Source organism: Otolemur garnettii, unplaced genomic scaffold, assembly GCF_000181295.1.
Source record: "Otolemur garnettii isolate 467f Iridium unplaced genomic scaffold, OtoGar3 scaffold00327, whole genome shotgun sequence".
NCBI lineage: Eukaryota > Metazoa > Chordata > Mammalia > Primates > Galagidae > Otolemur > Otolemur garnettii.
In genome coordinates, this window is record NW_003852722.1 from 408,492 (window position 1) to 416,902 (window position 8,411).

Below are 8,411 nucleotides of genomic sequence, written 5' to 3' on the forward strand. Positions count from 1 at the left end.
TGAGTAATGCATGATTGTAAGCAACGTTTTTGGTAATTGCTGATTTTGAGAAGGATATTTCTACTGATGCAACTGATACTAGAGCTCTTAAGAGTATTTTATACACTGATAATATTAGCATAAATATCACACAAATTAGTCTCAAATATAAATTTTAGTAAATTTAAGATTGACTTCTGATAAAATAATTTTTCTACAAGGTTTTTACTCTTCATACAAATCAATTTCGTGTAAGTTTATATTTAATTATAAACACCAATTTATAAATGCTTCCTCTCATACTTTCTGTAACTTGTAGAAGTATAAGAAACTGAAAATGGCTTCACAATACATGTATAATTCATGATATTTGTTTGGAATATTATCACTTTATCTTCAATTATAAGAAAAACTAACTTGAGGGTGGCGCCTGTGGCTCAAGGAGTAGGGTGCCAGCCTCATATACACTGGGGATGGCGGGTTCAAACCTAGCCCAGCCAAAAAGAAAAAAACTTGAAAATTATCCTCTGTGTCAATAACTGATTTATTCAAACTTCACATGAAAATTATGTTCTTTTCCATCAAGCTACTATCTTTACATTTAATTTCTATTTCTATGCCTGCAGATATTTACTTGGTGATATTGTTTCAATTTTCAAAACCAATTATTAAACTTTCTGAAGAATTCTAACTCCCTGATATGCTTTATTGCAATGTCCAAATTTATGCTTTAATTTTTTAATAATTTACCAACAATGTTTACTGTCAACCACTTTGGTTATCCCCAGAGGAGCAGACAAGCTCCATTTGATTGTGTTTGCGCCCTTGGAATGGTCCCACCAACTCTCAGCTCACAAGCTGCCCACTGAACCCATGAAGACAACCTCGAGTGTGTTCCTGTCCTGTGTCCTGCTGCCCTGTGCAGCTCTTCTGCTCACATACATGTTCCATCCTCTTGTGGAACTTCATTGATAAAATACAATTTCAAACACAAAATTATTAAGAATTTTGAAGTAATGACAGCAGAGCAGTAACCACACACCAAGCCCCTTCTGAGGGAGGGACCCTGTGACACTGCACAGTGCACGTGCTCAGGAAGCTGGCCCTGCTCCCGGCTTCACTGGAGTCTGCAGCTCATCTACACCTTGGTGCTCAGGGCACCAGTCCTTCCTAGTCCAGGACCCAACATTAGTGTAAATTAAGATGTTGCAAGCCTGGAATGCTACAATTGTTGGGATTCATCCACATGCAGGTTTAAACTTTGGATTTGGTTTTCAAAAGTCTTGATCTGTGCCTAAGGCAGGTAAGGGTTTCCTTTAGGGTAGAATTGGAAGCTCTCCGCTCCCTTTCTCAGACCTTAAATGATGTTACAAACTCATGTGTAATAGATCTTTCAAAATATAAGAAAAAGAAAAGTTTTTAACAGAAAACAAAAATGAGCTTTTCTTTAAAAGACTTTCAAAATGACCAAAATAGATTATTTTTGTCAGTAATGTATGTGAACACACTGTACAACTTTATTAATAGACATCAGTTCCATTTTGCATTTCTGAAGTCTTCTATACTTACGGAGCTCGGAGTACGTGCTCTGATGTCAGACTTCCTGAGGGGGAATCCCAGCCCAGCTTCACTAGCTCAGTAATCATAAAAGCTCAGGTAAGACACATATGCTCTGTGATCCTCGGTTTACTCATGTGCAAAGTGTGGAGAAAGTACCTATTTATAAAACGTTGCCAGTGCCTAGATACTAAGCCACAGAGAGTGACTGACATTCGGTGACAGTATTTTCTAACTATATTTGCTATCAATTCCAGAAGTGAAAAATATGAATACATGCTCTCAAAAAAAATTCACCTACTTGTTTCCTGAAAAGTTCAACCATCTGCAATTAACTGAAATTCTAAGTCATCTCTTCTATTTGTTGACCAGCATATTTTTTCAAGCCTTTTCATCTCAGTAATTTATATGTAATTCATATGGTGTCTACTAGGGGATCTGTTTTTATAGTACATTGGGACTTGATGATCAGTGGCTCTAACGGTTCCATATGAAACGTTTTTTTCCCATGAAAGGAATTGTGGGAGTAAAATGATTGACAAAAAACAAATTAACTGACAGTTTCTAAAAGTGTAATTTTAGCAGAGACAGAAGGACTATGACATGAATCAGGAAACCTGAAGCTGTGACAATCCTGCTGTGCAAGTCTTCCCCCTGTCAGAGGCTGTGGCTGCAGGCCCAGCTGCACTTTGGGTTTAGGCTGCAGACTGCCTGGGAGCACTGTGCCACTGCTGCACAGAAGTAGGTCCCTGAGTCTTCCAGCCGGGTGGTGGTGATGTGTAGGGTACTGTAGCGTTCCCTAGAATTAAGCGTTGATTTTAACCTTCCTTTCTGCTTGGTCCCTGAAGTCAGGTAAAACAGACTGATGAGGCTGCTACCAGGATTCTGTAGGAACCAGTGCATGTAGGTCACAGTTTCAGAAAAATTGCACCTCATAGTATGACTGGTTCCCTCCTGGGGACTCTGGGTTGATAGGCTCTCCTCCACCTGCAGTCCTCTCACCCCTGTTTGGAAAGAGAAAAACAATCACATGTGATGTCACTGGGGGTCAACTGATGTAGTTTGATCACATGTAAAACATCCCAAGAAGAAAGGTAGATGATACAGGACTGTCCTGGAGCTTCGTGTCTGTTTCCCTTCCCCTGTCAGCTGTGGAACTCTCCCCATTCTCTCATCTGAGATTGGCCCCAACTCACAGCAAATCTGGACCCACAGAAGCCACAGCAGTGCTGCCAGTCTCCTCTCCATGGCCCCTAGGCTAGTTGCTGGGGTGCTTCCTCCCCTGCTCTGGAGGGTGCCACATCTTGGATGCAGACAAATTCATTCTATCATTAGGTTCCTGCAGCCTCACTGAGCACCAATCACACCTGAGCCCTGTCTCATTCATCATAACAGGAAACTCCACCCACAGTGGCCCAGTGAGACTGTAAACTCACTGAAATGGTGAGTGTGAATAGTGCAGGAGTAGGAGGCAATATTGCCAAAGTGTGAAGGTATAAGGGCTATGTTTTTTTTTCTTAAAACACTTTATGTAGGAGAATTTTCTGGGATACCATGTGAGAAAAGAGAGATGATACACTGACAAAAATCCATGTCACATATGGGTTAGCCAAAGCCTTGAAGAATTATAGGAAGAATGACCTACTTGCCTAGTAGATATGATATAAAATTGGAGAAATTGGTTATGTGAAAATTATGAATAAGAAATACTGATAGTGTACATTGTATACTAAAGAAGTAAATACAATCCCCTAAAACTAAGAGAGTTCTAGAAACCCATGCCCTATGATCACCATATGCATAGAAAATGTTTCCATCAAGAGTTTGGTTGGTTAAAAGAAAAACCTTGTTCTCATCAGGCTACACATGCTGGTCAAATTAGATGTTGTCCTCTCATTTTTCTCTTTCTATCTTTTGGTTCTTTATTTTTCCTCTTCTCTTCTATTTATTTTTATTCCTCCTTGTCTCAGAAAAGATCTGGGGAAATATCAGATATCAGAGGTATTTGGAATGATTTCTAGATCAGTGAACTTCAGGAATTTTAGTTGTAAAAGCTAAAAAATTAAAAGCAGGTAGTGGAGATGTTTTCTGTTGAATTTCCATGCTCACAATGCCCAGTAAACTCCAGTTCCCTTACCCTCTGCTCAGAAAGTCCTCCTCACAATGGATTTGCAGACACGTGGGCGCCAGTTTTTTGAAGTTTTATATAAAACGTCAGAGCTGAAAACCTGAGATGAACTTTCCACAAATACCCCACCCCTGCCATCTGTGGTTTGACTGACTCACAAGCTCTCTGGTCTCCTCTCCTAGTCCTTCACCCTCTCTGGGACCATCAGAAAGTCCTCACTTTTAGTGAAGCCTAGAGAGCCCCCTAGTGAACTGAAAGCGTCAATCAAGAAGACCACTTTGGACCCACCAACTCCAGCCCCACTCAGCTCATGTGTTCTGATGAAGAAAATCCAGATGATCAGAAAACAAATAACCACCTAGGCTGAAAGAGGGATTAAAAATGAACCAGTTACCACTTTTATAATGCCCTTTCATAAAAAGTGATATCTTAAAATAATAATTTGACGGTTCTCAAAACTTGAGCTATTTATTTGAATTCTCTGATTTGCTACAAAACAAATATGGAAACATTTCTTGAAGTATTACTATAAGCAAGTAATTTACTAGCTCTTAAGATTGGCCAGGCCCAGTGGTTCATGCCTGTAATCCTAATACTGGGAGGCTGAGGCAAGAGATCACTTGAGCTCAGCAGTTCAAGACCAGCCTAACCAACTGTGAGACCTCATCTCTACAAAAAATAGAAAAAATGGCCAGGCAAAAGAGGATATACCTTTAATCCTAGGTACTTGGAAATCTGAGGCAGGAGGATTGCTTGAGGCCAGGATTTGGAGGTTGCAGTGAGCTACAACACTACTGCACTCTAGCTAGGATGACAGAGTAAGACTCTGTCTCAAAGAAAAAAAAAATATATATATATATATATATGTATATGTATATAAGTGAGGATGAGATACTAGTTCACTGTCTACTAGAGTAGACTAAAATATACATAACTAGAATAAAATCCGGAAGTAGTACCCTAAGGGGTATGTGGATCAAAAGCTATGATCCCAGAGGCAGGAGAAATATACGTGGGATTGTGGACCAACCCTTGTGTAAAAGGTGGTCAGTTTCTCCATTCTTCCCTCTTTATGGCAAGGATAGAAAATATATATAAATGAAATGTTTAAATATATAAAACATCACATATATACTAAAATACTATTTGACTACCACTCCTAGTTCCAATCCTTTCATCACTCATCACCATAGTTTTTCTTTGTCTTAATCAATTTGGAGTTGACGTTTCCAGGAATTTTACTATAGCTTTGCCTACATTTGCCAAATATGAAACAACAGAACATATACATGTATGCGGTATTTTACTTATAGTTTCTTTTGTAATACTATATGATATATTTGGGGCATTTTTTTGTCATTTGCTTTATAAACTCAGTAATAAATCTTGAAGCTCTTGCTAAATTAACACATATATTCTGCTGCATTGTATTCCACATTATGGACAACCTGTATATACTGGGCTTCCCTTTTTGATGAAATCTTAAGGGGTTAGGGTTTTATAACTATAAAATACAACACCACAATGACCTTTTTTTGAGCACACTGCTTTATTCTCACATTCCAATGTTTCTTCAGTAGACTAGGAGGAAGTGAGGAATGATCTATGTGCCCAGTAGCAAAAAGCACTCCTTGACAGAGGGAAGATCAAAGGAAGGACTCTGAGGAAAAAGGGGGAAAATTCATATTGCAATTACTGTAGTGGATGGTTTTCTTTTTTATTATTTTTCTTAATACATTTTGTAAATGTAGCTTATCAGCTCATTTGATAAACTCTGTAACATTGCCATGTATATGTATAGCTGGTGTGTAATTTCTTTTGGTCAGCCACTGACATAATTTTAAAGATAGTAAATCAGAGAAAAAATCACCCAGAGAGAATTGGAATATAGAAGGAATTCAAGTGTTGTAAAATAACTCTGAGCATAGAGAAAGATATGGATGTGTATGCGGGGGGTGTGTGTGTGTGTGTGTGTGTATGATTTAAGGCAACAGTCCCCAACCCTCTTCTCACCAGGAAACAGTTTCATGGAAGACAATTTTTTCATAGACCAGAGTAGGGGATGGTTTCAGGATGACTCAAGTGTATTACAGTACATTCACTATAATATGTAACGAAATAATTATACAACTCACCATAACTCAGAATCAGTAAATGGTGGAAGGTGGCTGTAAATACAGATGAAGCTTCCCTCCCTTGTCGGCCACTTACCTCCTACTGTGCAATCGGTGGGGGGGAGACACCAAAGATTTAAAGGAACTCATCAAAAGAACAAAAATTTACTTAATGTTTTCTAAGTCAGCAGAAAAGATTACCAACGCAACAGAAGGCAGATTAAAATCATTAAAAGAAATTTTAAAAAAAGAAAAAGCCAAGAGCATGCCAAGCAATACCAAAAATTAGAAATGAGTCCAACTGTATCAGTAATCAAAACATATATGAAAAGTAATTATCTGACTGAATCAAAATTTAAAATCTTGCTACATAATCATTGAAAGACAAACTGAAAAGAAAACAACCAACAAAGCTGAGTATATAGGATGAAGTCCTCAGCTGCCCCCTGTGGAAAAACTGCAGCCTCTGCCCTTACCCACTTAACATACTTCACCCACTAAAAAGAACTCCTCAAAGCGTATCAATCCTTTTTTCTTTTGTTAAAGTGTCAATTCAAAATAAATAAATAAATGTCAATTCTGCTGATGGAGCAGAAAAGGAGGAGTCCAGGAAAAGAATAGCAAGTATATTGGTTAAACTGGCTCCGGCAAAGGTGAGATCTAAGACAAGAAGAAAAAAAGACAGAGGTTTAAAAAAGCCAATATTCAGACAAAAAAAAAGAAAATTGAGAAAGTACTTCCTGAGAAATGTAAGATGAGCTACAAAAAAAGATGAAATTCCCATATTCTAAGGCCATAATTAGGTTATGGGAGGGTGAAGTCCTAGGAAGGTGATTGGTGGGGTCACTTCTATAGTTTATCTTACAAGAGTACAAGTAATCTTTCTAAAAGCAGAGTATGAATGTCTTAACTCAATAACTAAGAAAATGACATGAAGGTTATGTTAACCAGTTTGATGAGAGTATTTCAAAATGTATATGAAAACAGCACACTGTACCCCATGATTGCATTAATGTACACAGTTATGCTATAAGAAATAATTTTAAAAAGATGAAATTCCACATTGTAGCATAGCTCAGGAGAAAGAAGCCAATTCTGAAGAATAAGGTTTACATTTTATATCAATGGTCCCACTTCTTTTCTTCTTTTACAATTTGGATTATTTTATGAGCTATTTATAAATACACATTTCTTGTTCCTCCTGAAACACACAGAAATAGTGGGTAATCCTAACCATCAAAATTATATGTAACATGAATTAATAGAATGTTGGATCAAGGGAAGCTTCTACTGTCTTATTTATAAAACTCACATTTTTTTTTTGGAGGATCATTACAGGCTGATTGTGTATCCCCAAATTTGTATATTGAAGCCCTAATCCCCAGTACCTCAGAATATAACTGTATGTAGAAATGGGATCTTTAAAGTGGTAATTAAGGTAAAACGGGTAGCACAGTGGTTATGGCCCCAGCCACACACACCGAGGCTGGAGGGTTCAAACCTAGCCCGGGCAGCTAAGCAACAATGACAACTGCAACAGAAAAATAGCCAGGCATTCTGGCAGGTGCCTATAGTCCCTGCTACTGGGGAGGCTGAGGCAGGAGAATCGCTTAAGCCCAAGAGTTTGAGGTTGCTATGAGCTGTGACACCATGGCATTCTACCAAAGGTGACATAGTGAGACTCTGTCTCAAAGAAAAAAAAAAAAAGAAAAAACAGATGGACCCTACTCCTGTGACAGTCATATAAAGTATCTTCAACATCTGAATAATCTATCTTTTATGTTCGTGTTTTAGTGCACTTGTTTCCTAAATAAAGATGCTTCTTTGTCTTTGATATCCCCATAAGTATTACATGTGGAACTTTAATAATCCTAATAACACACAGTCAATGCGCTTTTTGCTTAGAAATTTGTATTAGATGTGCTGTATATTCAATACGAAATAATAAATTAGTGAAATTATGTTCATTAGTTATCTAACAAATTTTTGATATTTTAATATTCCCCTTTTATGACAAAATGGCTCTACATCTTAAATTTGAACTTCCCTGGAACAACTGTTGAAGAAAAATTACAATCACATGACTTACAGACCTAAAACCTTGGAACAATTACTGATAAATTGTTCAAAGTATCTGTATGTCACTTACCAAGTAAAAATTAATCCATCAAAGTGCTGAATTAGTGCTATTTAATTTACATTAAATATTCTTCAACACAAATTATACATATTAACTTTGTGCTAGTTAAATTAAGTCTCAACTCTAAGGAAAGTCAACTGACCTAGTTAAGAAAGCAAACTCCAAAGTGGTCAGTCAGCTACTGCAGTAAAAGAAGGCCACACAGGGAAAACTCTAATTCTGGCATCTACATCTTGACAGACACCTGAAAATCTGCTAAATACACATAGCATAGAGAATACCAGATACTGAGTTTTTATTAAGAAAATTAGTGGTATACTAAATAGCGTAATGAATATCCAAAATGAGTTTTTATATTTTTAATTTCAAAATATTAAGGAAATACAAATATTTTTGTTACCTGTTTACTTTGTATAATGCTTAAGTCCAGGATTTTATTGTGCCCCTTGCCAGAATAGTGTTCATTGTACCCAATAAGTAAATTTTTACTCCC